This window comes from Oncorhynchus mykiss, chromosome 1, assembly GCF_057628025.1.
Source record: "Oncorhynchus mykiss isolate SJ-2025 chromosome 1, ASM5762802v1, whole genome shotgun sequence".
NCBI lineage: Eukaryota > Metazoa > Chordata > Actinopteri > Salmoniformes > Salmonidae > Oncorhynchus > Oncorhynchus mykiss.
This window is the reverse complement of record NC_143022.1, coordinates 29514358-29531793: the sequence shown is the minus strand read 5'-3', so window position 1 is coordinate 29531793 and position 17436 is coordinate 29514358. Positions and strand designations below refer to the sequence as shown.

At 41.7% G+C, this 17436-nt stretch overlaps 1 protein-coding gene across 1 annotated transcript in view; it reads left to right on the top strand.

The window, feature by feature from the left end:
• ripor1 (RHO family interacting cell polarization regulator 1) overlaps positions 1 to 17436 on the top strand; it is a 114508-nt gene that overhangs the window by 15022 nt on the left and 82050 nt on the right. The window lies entirely within an intron of this gene.

Sequence of the window (17436 nt, the reverse complement as noted above, 5' to 3'; positions counted from 1 at the left end):
TGAGTGCTATGGGTCAGTAGTCATTTAGGCAGGTTACCTTAGTGTTCTTGGGCACAGGGAACATGTACTGCATCCCATGCACTGCTTATCTAAATCATGTCGCTATATTTTAAAAATTAAATCTTAAAATGTGAACTCATTGACTTGACTGTCAATATTAGAGGCTGTTGTATTCGAACCTGTTGGTAGTTCTACTTACCTCACACATCTATTCAGATGGGGCTTTGAGTTACAACATGATCTCACAATCACAGGAAAAGATAGGGGAGGTTATATTGTACACATAAAGACAAATGTTGCCCTTTATATTCATTTTGACACCTACATTTTTTAGGAGAAATGCAAAAATAATCATGTTATCGATGCTCCAGCAAAAACAGGCATTTTGGGTTAATTTTACATACGCGTATTGTATTTGATAATCTATTCATTTGAGTTCCTTTACGGTATGATGTTGATAGAGGGTAGGGTTGAAGGGCTGTGATGACAGTACAATCACAGGAAACGAGTGGTCAGTGTTTCCGCTTACTGAACTGCTCTTGAATGTCTGTGTGAGTCTGGCTGGCACTTCCTGGTGAAAAGGCCATTCAGAGCTAGTGTTTTTCCCACCTGGCCACTGGTGTCTGCCCTCTCCATTTAGGGAGTGTTGCAGAATTGAAGAGATTTGCCCCAGGGAACTGTCTGGTCCCCGTCCCTGTAAAATGGTGTGATGAACTCTGATAAAATATTAATCAGAGTCGGGACATCTTGTCTGGAGGACTCTCCACACACTAACATAAATCTCATCATCTGTCTCCAAGCAGAGTACCTGGTCCTGTCACTAGATGCTTGAAATACAGGGAGAACATTTTTTTTAACGTTTATTTAACTAGGCAAGTCAGTTAAGAACAAATTTTTATTTTCAATGACGGCCTAGGAACAGTGGGTTAACTGCCTTGTTCAGGAGCAGAACGACAGATTTTTACCTTGTCAGCTCAGGGATTCGATTTTGCAACCTTACGGTTACTGGTCCAACGCTCTAACCAGTAGGCTACCTTCCACCCCTATCTGCAAAAGTAGAATCCCTGGATTCTCTGGCTGAACTGATGCGTGGTTGGGGGCTAAATGAAATGGTCCTGATGGGCGACTTAAACTGGGATTGGTTATCTCCAAACCCTGAGGCCATAAGAGGACTATGCAATATATTACATTTTACTCAAATTATAAATGCGGTTACAAGACTCAATCCCAAAGATATCTCTAAATCAACACTCATCGATGTTAATCCAACAAAGAATCTGCATAAATACTCGGCCATTGGGATTTTCGCAAATTATTTAAGTGATCATTGTACAGTTGCTTGCATTAGAGACACCAAAATCCCCAAGGTGCCCTCTCGGTTCATTGTCAAACTAAATTTTAGGCAGTTCTATGAGCAGGCATTCAGGCATGAACTTTATGCATGCAACTGAGATAGGATCACACTTATTCCAGATATTGAAGAGGCATTCTCCTATTTTCATTCAATGTTTTCTACTATCTGTGATAAACACACCCCTCTCAAAGTACCTGGTAAGAGTTAGAGACAATCCCTGGTTTACAGGGGAATTATCTGATTGGATCCATAAACGAAATACACAATGGGCCAAAGCCAGAAAGGGTATGCCAGTTACAGTATTCAGGGCACTGAGAAATAAGTGCACCTTGATAATACGGAAATACAAATCTAGCTTCTATTATGTATCTACCAACGCAAACCTCAATAACCCAACAAAATTATGGAAAACCATTAAATCCATGAATGCTAACACAAACTCCTCTGGTCTTCCATAGAAATGTACCTCAAATTCAATGGATGTGACTGACAAGAATAAACTGCTTGACATGTTTAATGAGCATTTTGCTAAAGCTGAGCATTTATTAGATAATGAACTCCTTCCAAACATCTCAAATGAGGCTGTGAAGGAAACTGCCACACGCTGGCCTACAGTTCATTTATTTAATTTTACAGAGGTCGAGCTCTCAGAAGTTGTAAAGAAACTCAACTCTATAGATATTAAGAAAGCAACTGGCCTGGATGAATTAAACCCACATTTTCAAAACATTGGGGCAGAGATCATTGCTGCCCCTCTCACTCATATATTAAATATTTCATTGGCGAGTAATACCATTCCAAAAGTCTGGAAAGCACCCTATGTCATGTCTTTACATAAAGGTGGAGATCCGTCCCAGTTGGATAACTATCGGCCCATATCTAAACGGTCTGCACTGGCAAAAGTTCTGGAAAACCTGGTGAACTCACATGTCAAAGACTTTCTTTATAATAACTCAGTTTTATCTCAATTCCAGTCGGGCTTTAGAGCCAAGCATCGTACAATTACTGCTGTAAGTAAGGTTGTAGGTGATATTCTAGATGCTCAGGACAAGAAAAATCACTTTCACTTTTTATTGACTTATCAAAGGCCTTCGACACTGTTGACCATACCCTGCTGTTGTATAGACTAAAAAAAGGTTGGTTTGGGTGTTGATGCATTGGAGTGGTTCCAAAACTACCTTTCTGACAGAACACAGTGTGCAGCTCAGGAGGGTATAAAATCTGAGTTTCGAAGGCTTACAACAGGAGTTCCCCAGGGCTCAATTTTAGGTCCGATCCTTTTTACACTGTATATAAATGATATAGGGAAGCCTGTTGACTCTGAAAATCTCTATCTGTATGCTGATGACACAATTATTTATTCTAGCATGTCTAATATTGAGAAGGCTTTTCAGGACATACAGTTGGCCTTTGATGTTATCCAAAGGCAGCTTTTCCAATTGAAACGTGTGCTTAATGAAAGGAAAACAAAGTGTATGGTTTTCTCTGTCCTGAAAGTTAACAGATGGAGTCCCTTTCAGATTTGAACTATAACAGGCCAGCAACTTCATAGGGTCACCTCCTATAAGTATCTTGGGATTTGGTTAGATGAAAAGTCGAGTTTTAAACAGCACATTGATACCTTGACCAAGAAACTGAAGTTGAAATTGGGTTTCTATAACAGGAACAAATGTTGCTTTTCAATGTTAGTCAGAAAAGATCTTGTTCAAAGCACTTTTTTTAATCAGTGCTGGATTATGGTGATATTGTCTATATGTCTCAGCAAGTACCTTGAAAACTCTGGACACAGTGTGTCTTGGTGCTTTTAGATTCATTACAAATGCTAGATTACTTACCCATCACTGTGATTTGTATGCTATAGTGTAATGGACCTCTCTCTCCACCAGGAGGCTAAAGCACGGGTACACTTTTGTGTACAAAGCATTGATGGGACAAATCCCTTTGTATCTCTGTTCTTTACTGACCTGATCAGTCACTCAATACAGTCTTCATTCACAGTCACTGCTGTCCTTGTCTGTTCCCAAGGCTAGAACTGAGATGGGAAAACATATTTCCCATAATGCCCCTTCATCCTGGAACATGCTTCAGAAGATTGTAAAGTTAGGGGAGTTAGTGTCTTTGCCTGTTTTTAAGACTCTGATCAACAACACTGCTTGTGAAAACTGCAGTTGGTTCTATTCTTCAATTGTATATTTAACTTGTGACACTTTGTCTTTTGTGTGTATTCTGTATTTTTCTGTATTGTTTTATGGACATGCTGCTATTTCCCTGTTTTGCCTTCTTGCCAGGTCACTCTCGCAAAATAGGTTTTTAACCTCAATGGGTTTTACCTGGTTAAATAAATAAATAAAAATACCACCTGGGGGTGGCGGCCCTTCAGAAAGTCCAGGATCCAGTTGTAGAGGGAGGTGTTTAGTCCCAGGGTCCTTATCTTAGTGATGAGCTTTGAGGGCACTGGTGTTGAATGCTGAGCTGTAGTCAATGAACAGCATTCTCACATAGGTGTTCCTTTTGTCCAGGTGGGAAAGGGCAGTGTGGATTGCAATAGAGATTGCATAATCAAATTGGAGTGGGTCAAGGGTTTCTGGGATAATGGTGATGATGTGAGCCATGACCAGCCAAAGCAAAGCACTTCATGGCTATAGAAGTTGAGTGCTACGGGTCGGTAGTCATTTGGGCAGATTACCTTAGTGTTCTTGGGTACAGGGACTATGGGCGTCTGCTTGAAACATGTTAGTATTACAGACTCAGTCAGGGACAGGTTGAAAATGTCAGTGAAGACACTTGCCAGTTCTTCAGTGCATGCTCGGAGTACACATCCTGGTAATTCGTCTTGTGAATGTTGACCTGTTTAAAGGTCTTACTCACATCGGCTACGGAGAGTGTGATCACACAGTCGTCTGTTTGATGGTTCGTCGGAGGGCAAAGCAGGATTTCTTATAATCCTTCACTCATACTGTCAAATATACCCTCGTAAAACTGACCATCCTACCGATCCTCGACTTCGGTGATGTCATCTATAAAATAGCCTCTAACACTCTACTCAACAAACTGGATGCAGTCTATCACCGTGCCATCCGTTTTGTCACCAAAGCCCCATACACTACGCACCATTGCGATCTGTACGCTCTCGTTGGTTGGCCCTCGCTACATACTCGTCGCCAAACCCAGGTTATCTACAAGTCTGCTAGGTAAAGCCCCGCCTTATCTCAGCTCACTGGTCACCATAGCAGCACCCACTTGTAGCACACGCTCCAGCAGGTATATCTCACTGGTCACCCCCAAAGCCAATTCCTCCTTTGGTTGTCTTTCCTTCTAGTTCTCTGCTGCCAATGACTGGAACGAACTGCAAAAATCTCTGAAGCTGGAGACTCATATCTCCCTCACTAGCTTTAAGCACCAGCTGTCAGAGCAGCTCACAGATATCTGCACCTATACATAGCCCATCTGTAAACAGCCCATCTACCTACCTCATCCCCATGCAGTATTTATTTATTTATCTTGCTCCTTTGCACCCCAGTATCTCTACTTGCACATTCATCTTCTACACATCTACCATTCCAGTGTTTAATTGCTATATTGTAATTACTTCGCCACCATGGCCTATTTATTGCCTTAACTCCCTTATCTTACCTCATTTGCACTCACTGTATATATACTTTTTGTTTTCTTTTTTCTACTGTATTATTGTTGACTGTTTTGTTTATTCCATGTGTAACTCTGTGTTGTTGTATGTGTTGAATTGCTATGCTTTATCTTGGCCAGGTTGCAGTTGCAAATGAGAACTTGTTCTCAACTAGCCTACCTGGTTAAATAAAGGTGAAATAAATAAAACAAAAAATAACAGTCCTTGAAAGTGGCAGCTCTACCCTTTAGCTCAGTCCCGATGTTGCCTGTAATCCATGGCTTCTGGTTGGGGTATGTATGTACAGTCATTGTGGGGACGGCGTCATCGATACACTTATTGATGAAGCCAGTGACTGATGTGGTGTACTCCTCAATGCCATCGGAAGAATCCTGGAACATATTCTAGTCTGCTTGTAAGCAGGAATAAGGAGGATAGAATTATGGTCAGATTTGCCAAATGTAGGGCGTGGGAGAGCTTTGTATGTGTCTCTGTGTGCGGAGTAAAGGTGGTCTAGAGTTTTTTTCCCTCTGGTTGTACATTTAACATGCTGGTAGAAATGAGGTAAAACGGATTTAAGTTTCCCTGCATTAAAGTCCTCGGCCACTAGGAGTGCCGCCTCTGGATGAGAATTGTATTGTTTGTTTATGGCCTTATACAGCTCATTGTGCCAGTTTTAGTGCTAGCATTGGTTTGTGGTGGTAATTAGACAGCTATGAAAAATATAGATGAAAACTCTCTTGGTAAATAGTGTGGTCTACAGCTCATCATAAGATACTCTACCTCAGGTGAGCAAAACCTCGAGACTTCCTTGATATTAGATTTTGTGCACCAGCTGTTGTTTACAAACATACACAAACCACCACCCCCTGATTTGATTTGATTTGTCTTACCGGAGGCAGCTGTTCTATCTTGCAGATGCAGCGTAAACTCCGCCATCTGTATGCTATTCATGTCGTCGTTCAGGCACGACTAGGTGAAACATAAAATACTACAGTTTTTAATGTCCCGTTGGTTGGATATTCGTGATCATAGCTTGTCTATTTTGTTATCCAATGACTGTATGTTAGCTAATAGGACTCATGGTAGAGGCAGATTACTTACTCGCCGTGGGCTCCTTACAAGGCACCCCGACCTACGTCCCCGATATCTCTGTCTCTTTGTCATGCGAATCACAGGGATGCGGGCCTTGTCGGGTGTCTGAAGTAAATCCTTTGCACCCGACTCGTTTAATAAAAAATCTTTGTCCAGGACGAGGTGAGTAATCGCTGTCCTGATATCTGGAAGCTCTTTTCAGTCATAAGAGACGGTGGCAGAAACATTATGTACAAAATAAGTTACAAATAAAGCAAAAAAACACACACAATAGCACAATTGGTTAGGAGTCCGTAAAACCGCAGCGATCTCCTCCGGCACCATTCTGACATTCTCACAGGTTCAGGAATGGTTAAAAAATCATAACTTTCTCTTAAAATTAACCTTATAAATAGAAATGTCAGGCGACTTGGAAATCATTAGTCAGTCAATAAATAATATCAAATCAAATTGTATTTGTCACATACACATGGTTAGCAGATGTTAATGCGAGTGAAGTGAAATGCTTGTGCTTCTAGTTCCGACTGCAGTAATATCTAACAAGTAATCTAGCAATTCCCCAACAACAACCTAATCTAATGGGGTGAATGAGAATATGCACCTGTACTGACCTGTACAGGCAGTGGCTCGGGTGGTTGATGTCCTTGATGATCTTTTTGGCCTTCCTGTGACACCGGGTGGTGTAGGTGCCTTGCGGTTGAGGGCGGCGCAGTTGCCATACCAGGCGGCGATACAGCCTGACAGGATGCTCTCGATAGTGCATCTTTAAAAGTTTATCAGGGTTTTGGGTGACAAGCCAAATTTCTTCAGCCTCCTGAGGTTGAAGAGGCTCTGTTGCGCCTTCTTCACCACGCTGTCTGTGTGAGTGGACCATTTCAGTTTGTCTGTGATGTGTATGCCGAGGAACTTAAAACTTTCCACCTTCTCCACTGCTGTGCCTTCGATGTGGATAGGGGGTGCTCCCTCTGCTGTTTCCTGAAGTCCACAATCATCTCCTTTGTTTTGTTGACATTGAGTGAGAGGTTGTTTGCCTGACATCACACACCGAGTGCCCTCATCTCCTCCCTGTAGGCTGTCTTGTCGTTGTTGGTAATCAAGCATTATATAATAATACTCGTAGGAAAGGTTTTCATCTTTAGCTCACTATCTGTGGATACTATATATGATTAGAAATGTATGTAAAACATCACAGCACAATTGAAAAATATATGGCACATGGTAACCAAACGAGGGTGGTCTATGGTGATAGGTGGGATGGGCTGAGGAGTGGAATTAAAGAGCTTATGTTTGGTAATGAATCATTTTTTTGTAATTGCTTTTTTATAAAAGTAGCATGTATGTAAAATGTGTAGGCAGAATATGTATGTAAAATGTCTGTGTAAAATGTATACTGTATATGTCGCAGAAAAGCTGTAAAAAAACAACAACAAAACACCCCTCTCCTCCGAAGAGGGGTGGCGGTGGATGGGTTAATAATGAATAATATTTTTTTTTAATACATTGAAGTTACAGCTGAAACCCTAACCCTAGATTCGGATTACATTGCATTTACAGCATGAAACCCTAATCCTAACTCGGTAGTCTCTCTAGACAGACGGTTTTCCTCCCACAATGTTACCAATGTTTCTGAGACTACTAGATTAGTACTACAGTACACTTAGAGATGAAACTCTGACCCTGGTTTATAGTACTTTTATCCCACTTTTTATCCTACTTTCCTCATTGGACCTGTAAGGGGTGGGTTTGCCTGTCTCTATCATTAACCCAAGGTGCAAGAGCCTGGCTCCATATAGCTCCAGCTCAATTTAACCACTGATTATAACATTGATACAATTCTATGCCCGGGTAACATTTATTGTTTGGGAGGCCTTTAAAAAAAAAAGTTTACTCAGGCAGACTCAGGCAGACAAGGAACCCTTTTAAAATCTCTTTATTCATTTACAGTGGATATGCTCTTGTCCAGGCTCACAGTTGATTTAAGGGATGTACAGTATTTTTCTCAGTAACAGGGTTGTAGGCTAGTTTATTATATGAACCAATCATTGCACACCATAACATCTGCCTCTGCCCAGGATGCCAACTGACTTATGTGTCAATGCTTTGTTAAAGAAGCAAAACAACTGACTAAGAATGTTAATATAAGTAACTAACATATTTTTTATAAATTATCAAAATTATTTCAGTACCTTGTTTGCTTATATATCAGGGTTGCACAAGATGAACTCCGCTAACCTTGCTAATAGTGTGTAATGTCAGAGATCATTTGTGGTGCATACATCTACAGTGGACGAGTAGTGAATGACTGGTGATTGGCGCTGTTGTGAATATAGGTTAGTCATCAACCTATGGGAATCCAGTTTAGTAGCCTGTGTGTCTCTCTTGCCCTCAGTATGATTGTTTGTATTATTTTTTTCCCACAGTTTGTGTCAACATGCAGTGAAGTCGCAGCCCAGTGTCGTTGTTCTACTCTGGTACTGAGCAGGGGGAATAGGGTCAGAGAACAGCCTAAACCAACCTTCCATTATTTCTATGGGTCCATTTTACAGGCTGCAGGGAACTCTGTAGTGACTATTGATGTTTTGTGTTGACTATTGACTATCAACATTTTACTGTAACACAGAGCAAGTGAAGCTCATTGGCATGACATAATCATATACATTAGATCAATGATAAAGGGTCAGCAAAAGTTGGAAAAATTACATTTCATAGCGTCCATTCTATCTGTGACCAAAGAGAGACCCCTGGTGACCTGTAAATCCAGTGAAACCAGAAAATCACCATCACGGCGTTCTCTGAATAGTGTCACAGTGCCACTCTCCATCCATAGGAGGGCAGTGTTTAACAAGGATAGAGTTTCTGTTAACTGCGTTGACCTGTCTCTCTTTGAGTTTTGGTGAAAATTATTAACAGATACATTCCTTTTCTGGAACAATCAAGAAGCTGTTGAGTACATGATTACTACCGATAATGTGGACGTTGTTTAAGGCCGCCCCCCGCACCTCTCTGATTCAAAGGATTTGGGTTAAATGCGCAAAACACATTTCAGGTTGAATACATTCTGTTGTGCAACTGACTAGGTATCCCCCGTTCCCTTTCCGACTGTTGTTTTCTCCAACATACCAATGTAATAACAGCATGTTTACATACATCATGTTTAATCATGTACATCGCTTCACCCAATTCTTAATTATACAGTCGCCTAAATCACATTCAAAGGAGTATGCAGTATTTTTTTTTCTATGTCTGTGCTCCAGCTGTAGATTATGTTAGCTGTCTGTCTCTTTTCCTACTTGTACTCTTTCCCCCATCCTGGTCCTGCGTCAGAGTATGGAGGTAATTATCAGGCCTCATCATCAGCGAGCTGTGTGTGGGTGCCACTCCAGCCCTCTCAGCAGAGGAAAGATCACACACATTATTTATATGTTTAAGAGGCGAGAGAGGAGAGGGCCGTTCTGTTTGTACCTACAGTAGAACAAATACACATGACTCACATTAAAGAACACATTAACAGCAACAAATTAGACACGGACAGATGGTTGACAGAAGATAAACCTTATATACTGAGTGTACAAAACATTAGGTACACCTGCTCTTTCCGCCAGTATAGACTGACTAGGTGAATCCAGGTGAAAGCTGTTAACCCTTATTCATGTCACCTGTTAAATCCACTTCAATCAGTGTAGATGAAGGGGAGGAGACAGGTTAAAGAAGGATTTTTAAGCCTTGAGACAATTGAGACATGGATTGTGTACATGTGCCATTCAGAGGGTGAATGGGCAAGACAAAAGATTGAAGTGCCTTTGAACGGGGTATGGTAGTAGGTGCCAGGCGCACAGGTTTGAGTGTGTCAAGAACTGCAACATTGTTGGATTTTTCACACTCAACAGCTTCCCATGTCTATAGTATGAAGAATGGTTTTACCACCCAAAGGACATCCAGCCAACTTGACACAACTATGTGAAGCATTGGATCCAATATGGGCCAGCATCCCTGTGGAAAGGTTGACACCTTGTAGAGTCCATGCCCTGAGGAATTGAGGCAGTTCTGAGGGAAAAAGGGGGAACAACTCAATATTAGGAAAATGTTCCTAATGTTTTGTACACTCAGTGCAAATAACATACGGCTACATTTGCATTAATTGTATCCCCGAAGAGTATCCCAACCATGCCTGGTATATTTGAGAAATGTGGAAGTGGTAACTCTGTTCAGTCAGGAATTACTCTATGTGCCTTTGTGACAAAAGAAACACACTGTATCTATAACTTGCTTGGACAGTTTCCTTCCTTACTGGCGCAGTCCGCCAACATTATAAACATTGTCATATGAGTCTGAATAAGTGCTCTAGATGGGTCAGAATGAGCAGGAAACGACAGCTCCAGGAAACGAGCAAAAACACCAATAGCCTCTTTGTGCAGTCTTCCTTATTTACAGTTGTTTACTGGCCACAACTACATTATCAGCAGTTATTTCTGACCCTTTCACAGGGCCATGTGCTGCAGAAATAAAAAAATATATCACAGCCTCTGTGCAGATGAACTAGCCAGACAGACACAGGGTGAGTCTCTAAAGGGAGGAAGGTGGAATTAAATTGGATGCTTTTCTACAAATGCATGAAGGTTTCTTTGTCTCCACTTGAATGGTTTGTGTTTTGATTAGATGGTCAGCTGAGGTAAAATAAACTCTGAGCAATGATCTCATCGCTGGTTGTGTTTGCTGGAATGGAAACCTGGAGCATGTTTAGGCCACAGGAGGTTGGTGGCACCTTAATTGGGGAGGACGGGCACATGGTAACGGCTGGAGTGGAATTAGTGGAATGGTATCAAATACATCAAAACACATGGGTTGATGCCATTCCATTTACTCCATTCCAGCCTTTATTATGAGCCTTCCTCCCCTCAGAAGCCTCCATTGGTTTAGGCATCTTTGACCCCATCTTTCCTCTGTCTACCTCTCTCTTCTTTCTCTCTTTCTTTCTCTCCCCTCAGTGTAACTGACACTCAGCACTCTTCAGTTGCTTGAATGGGATCTTTAAATTGGAGCTTCCGGGAGAGGCCCTTAGCTGGCGTTTTAATTACCTCAGGGCTCTGGAGCAGCTCCATGCATCTCTTCTCAGGCCCAGCACCATTGAAGAGGTCAGACTGAACAGTACCCAGGCCCAGCACCACTGACCAGGCCCCTCAGTGGTGGAACACTGACAAAAACTCCCTCAGAATGACAGGTCCACACAGGAATACATCATTAGCATTTTACCCACAATTACATAAGAGGTGGATTGAGGTGACCATATGCTCAGAGAGTGAATACATGCGCCTACCCCTTCATCAAGGCCAACGTAGATGAGATGCCATCTATTCCACCTCCTACCGCAGAGATGCATGGCTTGGGGATAGTGGTAATCAGGAGATCGGTCCTGAACCAACGTGGTCCCACCCTACTCTAATGGGTTCAGGTCAGGAGAGCGGAGGAATTTGGGTATGGGAAATAGATTTGCCAGGGTAGTGGGGCAGGGGGATTCTGTACCCGAAGCATGAGTTGGAAGTGTAAAGGGTGACTAGGGTCATCTTGTGGAGATCCTCCAGGCTGCCACTAGCCAATGTCAGCCAGCTGCCCTAGAGCAACTGTCAAAATCGGGGAGAAAGCCCCCTGCTGTATGTCAATGTAAAGCGACAGATTGTTACAAATGACCTACAGTCATTTGTAACAAAGTGGTCGTCCTCCATTATGAGTCAGCCCAAGGTACTGTATACATGTCAATCAGTTGGCCTCAGGAGGATCAAGAGGGAAAATAAAGGAAAAGGGAGTGTTGATGTGCTGGGTTTGGGGAGGAACCATTCCTTCCTATCTACCAATCATACTACTTTCCTTTTGCCAATGTGTTTACCAAATTCATTGACAATGCACATGTTTTAGATGCCTGCTGACAGGAAGTGATCTGCAGCTCCAGGCTTTTAGTGAGGTCTTTCTGTGGTAAAATATGGCCCCCCTGAAGAGAGAACCAAACTTTACACAGTAAACAAACATGTAAATACTGCCTCTGTGTTTCTTTAAATGTTTCGGAATTCCTGCATTCTACCCCCGTTTTACAAAGTGTCATAGAGAGTCTTTGATTTTCTGTTCTTATAAGTGGATAAACATGTATTTAGGCTGTACTGCTCAGGGACAGCTAATTCTCTCTATATGTGTGTTTCTGTGTTGCTTTAGGAGATGGTCAACCCATTGGCTTATACTCCTAAATGATTACCATGAAAGACCAGTTTATTGGATCTGCTGATTATCAGTTTTATTTCTTTCAATTACGTTGTCTATTCATGTATAGTACCATTTATAAGTTTGGACACACCTCCTCATTCAAGGGTTTTTCTTTAGTTTTACTATTTTCTACATTGTAGAATGACAGTGAAGATATCAAAACTATGAAATAACATGTAGTAACCAAAAAAGTGTTAAACAAATCAAAATATGTTCTTCAAAGTAGCCACCCTTTGCCTTGATGACAGCTTTGCACACTCTTGGAATTTTCTCAACCAGCTTCACCTGGAATGGTTTTCCAACAGTCTTGAAGGAGTTCTCACATATGCTGAGCACTTGTTGGCTGCTTTTCCTTCACTCTAAGGTCCAACTCATCCCAAACCATCTCAATTGGGTTGAGGTTGGGTGATTGTGGAGGCCAGGTTATCTGATGCAGCACTCCATCACTCTCCTTCTTGGTCAAATAGCCCTTACACAGACTGGAGGTGTGTTGGGTCATTGTCCTGTTGAAAAACAAATGATAGTCCCGCTAGGCGCAAATCAGATGGGATGGCGTATCACTGCAGAATACTGTGGTAGTCATGCTGGTTAAGTGTGCCTTGAAATCTAAATAAATCACAGTGTCACCAGCAAAGCACCACCCACTATCCCACCTCCTCTTCATGCTTCACGGTGGGAAGCACACATGCGGTGATCATCCGCTCACCTACTCTGCGTCTCAAAGACACGGCAGTTAGATCCAAAAATCTCAAATTTGGACTCATCAGACCAAAGGACAGATTTCCACCGGTCTAGTGTCCATTGCTCGTGTTTCTTGGCCCAAGCAAGTCTCTACTTATTGGTGTCCTTTTGTGGTTTCTTTGCAGCAATTCAACCATGAAGGCCTGATTCAAGCAATCTCCTCTGAACAGTTGATGTTGAGATGTGTATGTTCCTTAAACTCTGAGAAGCATTTATTTGGGCTGCAATTTCTGAGGCTGGTAACTGTGACAATATTGCTTGTACGAACTCGAACCCAGGCGCAGAGAAACACAGCAGAGGTAGGGGTAAATCCAGGAGGAAACAGCACAAGAGCACACTAACAAAACATGAGACCAAAGCAACGATACAGGCCAACTGAGAAACCTAAATAACCAGGCCACCTGGTGAACAGAGAAGGTAATTAAACACAGGTGAAACCAATAAGAAATAAATCAGGGTAACCTGAAAACTAGAAAACAAAGGGTGCCTTCCAGCGGTAACCTAAGGACACACTCAAATAAAACAGAACCTGTGACAGTAACTCTAATGAACTTATCCTCTGCAGCAGAGGTAACTCTGGATCTTCCTTTCCTGTGGCAGTCCTCATGAGAGCCAGTTTCATCATAGCACTTGATGGTTTTTGCAACTGCACTTGAATAAACTTTGAAAGTACTTGAAATATTCCATATTTACTGACCTTCATGTCTTAAAGTAATGACGGACTGTCGTTTATCTTTGTTTATTTGAGCTGTTGCCATAATATGGACTTGGTCTTTTACCAAATAGGGCTATCTTCTGTATACCCCCCTACCTTGTCACAACACAACTGATTGGCTCAAACGCATTAAGAAGGAAATTCCACAAATTAACTTTTAACAAGACAGTCCTGTTAATTGAAATGTGTTCCAGGTGACTACCTCACGAAGCTGACTGAGAATGCCAGAAGTGTGCAGATGTCACGATCGTCGTAATGAGCGGACCAAGGCACAGCGTGATTGAAGTTCCACATCTTTATTACGGTGAAACTTTAAACAAAACCAATAACGAACCGTGAAAGTAGTGATGCACAAACAATATCCCACAAACACAGGTGGGAAAAATGGCTACCTAAATATGATCCCCAATTAGAGGCAACGATTACCAGCTGCTTCTAATTGGGAACCATAATAAACACCAACATAGAAATATTTAGCTAGAACACCCCCTAGTCACGCCCTGACAAACTACACCATAGAGAACCAAGGGCTCTCTATAGTCAGGACGTGGCTACTTTGAAGAATCTCAAATATAAAATATATTTAGATTGTTTATCACTTTTTTGGTTACTACATGATTCCATATGTGTTATTTCATAGTTTTGATGAATGAGTAGGTGTGTCCAAACTTTTGACTTGTACTATGTGTACAAACTGAGTTCACTTGTCCGTTAATCATATTAGTGTGGTGATTAATAATTGAGAGATCCTACGTCAGCATAAAATATATGAAACACCCATAATCTGTAACCACAGCAGCCATTTATCACAGGGTCTGTAGAGCCCTGCATGGTGTTCTGGCCGGTTTCAGTTGGGTGAGGCTCCTTTATTCATTAGACATCCTGAATTATTCACAGAGGAGAGAGTGAGAGAGTGATGAAGCCTATTCCCCCTCCTCTTTTTAATGTTGTTGTCCTCCTTTTCCTCCTGTCTTTCTCCTCCTCCTCTATCTGCACACCCAGTCCAGTTTAGACTCCTAGGGTCAGGACATTGCCATTGGCAGAGCAGACTCTCAGGATGGTTAATGCTCCGCAAGTCTATTCTCCTTGATATGATTACGGTACACTTATGTAACGTGAGCACTAGAGAATCACGCACAGCCAGAGCCAAACAGAAGCAGATGAGTCTCCAAGATTTTCCAGAAGGTCAAATGTTGGTTCCTACGGAGAGTACGACAACGTGGGGGTAGAGTGTGCATTTGAATTCCTTCAGACACCTGTCCTCTCCTGTCCTCTCATGAGCGAGTATTCTCTGAGACTACATGAACATTCTCCTCCAGTCCTGGAATAAGGGCCCTAGGACTGCTTGGCCCAAATAGGGAGCCCCATGCCTCGGGGAGGGTCCCTAACACACAGCTCCCAACTGAGCCAACAAATCAGTGGGATATAGAGGGTATATAGAAAGAGGGACTGTGTGTGTGTGTGTGTGTGTTTTATTATGAACAGTTGGAGCAAACAGGTGGCATGTAGTGCATGTAGCGAAGTATGCCTGTTTTCTCATGTGTATCACCATGTTTCGGTGGGCGTTTGCGTGGACATTCTGTTATTCCAAATGGCCTTCATTTCAAAGGTCTCTGTATACAAATGGATGGCTTACATAATAACTATGAGCTCTCTTTCTCAGAACACTTCATGGATTTATCTTTCTGCTTGTTCTCCGCTGAGTTTTTATGTAACATATCTACAGACTTCTCTCCCAGCCATACTAATTCCTTCTCCTCTCTCTGTTTCTCCAGGCAGGAAAGGAAACAAGGAGAAAGGAGGAGGGAAAATGAGAGGGAGAGAGAGAAAGAGACAGAAAATACACAAGTGGGATAGTAGGAGAGAGAGTGCCTTGCATGTTTATAAATACATTCAGATTCATGGCTTTTCTCTGACACGCCCAGCCAGATTAGAAAAAGGCATGTGGCCCTGTGGAATAGAAACTAGGGCACGTCTTTCACTCAGCGGCATGGGAGGCATGGCAGATCACTTAAACTGACACCCCAGAGAGAGAGAGAAGGGGCTGTGGGTGGGAGCCAGAGATGAGCAGAAAATGGTGATCAAAGAGTCCTTCTAGCCATGGAACCCGGGGTGGGCTGCACCTCCCCCAGGATCCAGAGACAGGACCCAGAGACAGGACCCAGAGACAGGGCTGCACATTCAGGGGTTCAGACAGCAGTAAGGGAGCTTGGAAGACCTGTCAACATGATGCCCAGACAGTCACAGAGTCTAGTTTTACAGTGTTTTTTTTATAGTGAGTCCTTTGGTTGCTCCCTTGTGGAGGACACAATGAACACATCATCGTGGTTTCACTCAAAAAGAGGGAGGAAGAGAGAGATAAAGATATTAGATATTTATGAATTAACATTTTCCTTCATGTTCCCCATCCATACTCCTGTCCTTTTACTTGAATCATTCATTCAGAAACCCATTCATTCAGTTACTCACCATGTTCAATATAAAAACAATGTACCTTTATCATGTCTATTTGAAAATGTCATTTGGAGCTTTTTTATTTAATCTTTATTTAACCAGGAAGGGCTCATTGAGATTTAAAATCTATTTTCCAAGAGCTTCCTGGCCAAGATAGGCAGCACCAAGTCATTACAAAAATTACAGACAGACAACATGAAAAACTACAAGTAATCTAGTAAAAACCATTGAATTCACAAGAGTATAACAAAATCAAAAACAGCTAATTAAAAACATTGGCAGGTCAGGGAATCAGCCTCAAAATCCTTCATCAGTGATTTAAAAACACCAATCGAGACAAGTTCTTCCAGTTTAAAATAATTTTGTAAGGTGTTCCAAGACGATGGCGCAGAGTACATTAAAGCCCTTTTACCAAATTCAGTTCGGACATTTGGAACAGTTAGCAGGATAAAGTCCAGCGAACGAAGAGAGATTTCTGAACAATAAAAATGCCCAAATAAAAAGGTAGTAAACCCAAAATGGCTTTGTAAATAAAAGTATACCAGTGACTGAGCCTACGAGTGACTAGAGAAGGCCAGCCAACCCTGGTATACAAAGTGCAGTGGTGCGTAAGGGTTTTGCAGTTTAAAATACATCTCAAAGTGCCATGGTAAAGAGTGTCAATTGATCTCAAACACTTAGGGCAAGCATTAATATATAAAATATCCCCATAGTCTAGTAAAGGCATAAATGTAGCTGATACTAGCCTCCTTCAGGCGTCAAAAGAAAAATAGGCCTTATTCCTAAAAATATTTTTTTTTTGTAAGTTGTTGAATATGCAATTTAAAAGAGAGGCCGTCATCAATTAAAATTCCAAGATATTTATATGAGGTTACAACCTCAATCTCCTTGCCCTGACAGGTAGGTGAAAGGTTCAGAGGTCTATTTATTGCATTAGAAAACACCATTAGTTTAGTCGGTATTGAGGATAAGGATAAACTAAAACACACCAAAGCATATGTCAAATTCACAAATCCTTATATTAAATGAATCTTCATATTAAGACTGAACATACTTTCCTTGGCTTGGACTCAAAAAACTTCATATCATACTATATCTAACTTGAAATAATTTGTAACATTTTAACCCAAAATAAACCACACAGGGGGTTGGCTATTAAAACCAGATTAGCTCAGGCAGCAGAATACTCCATGATCTCATTAC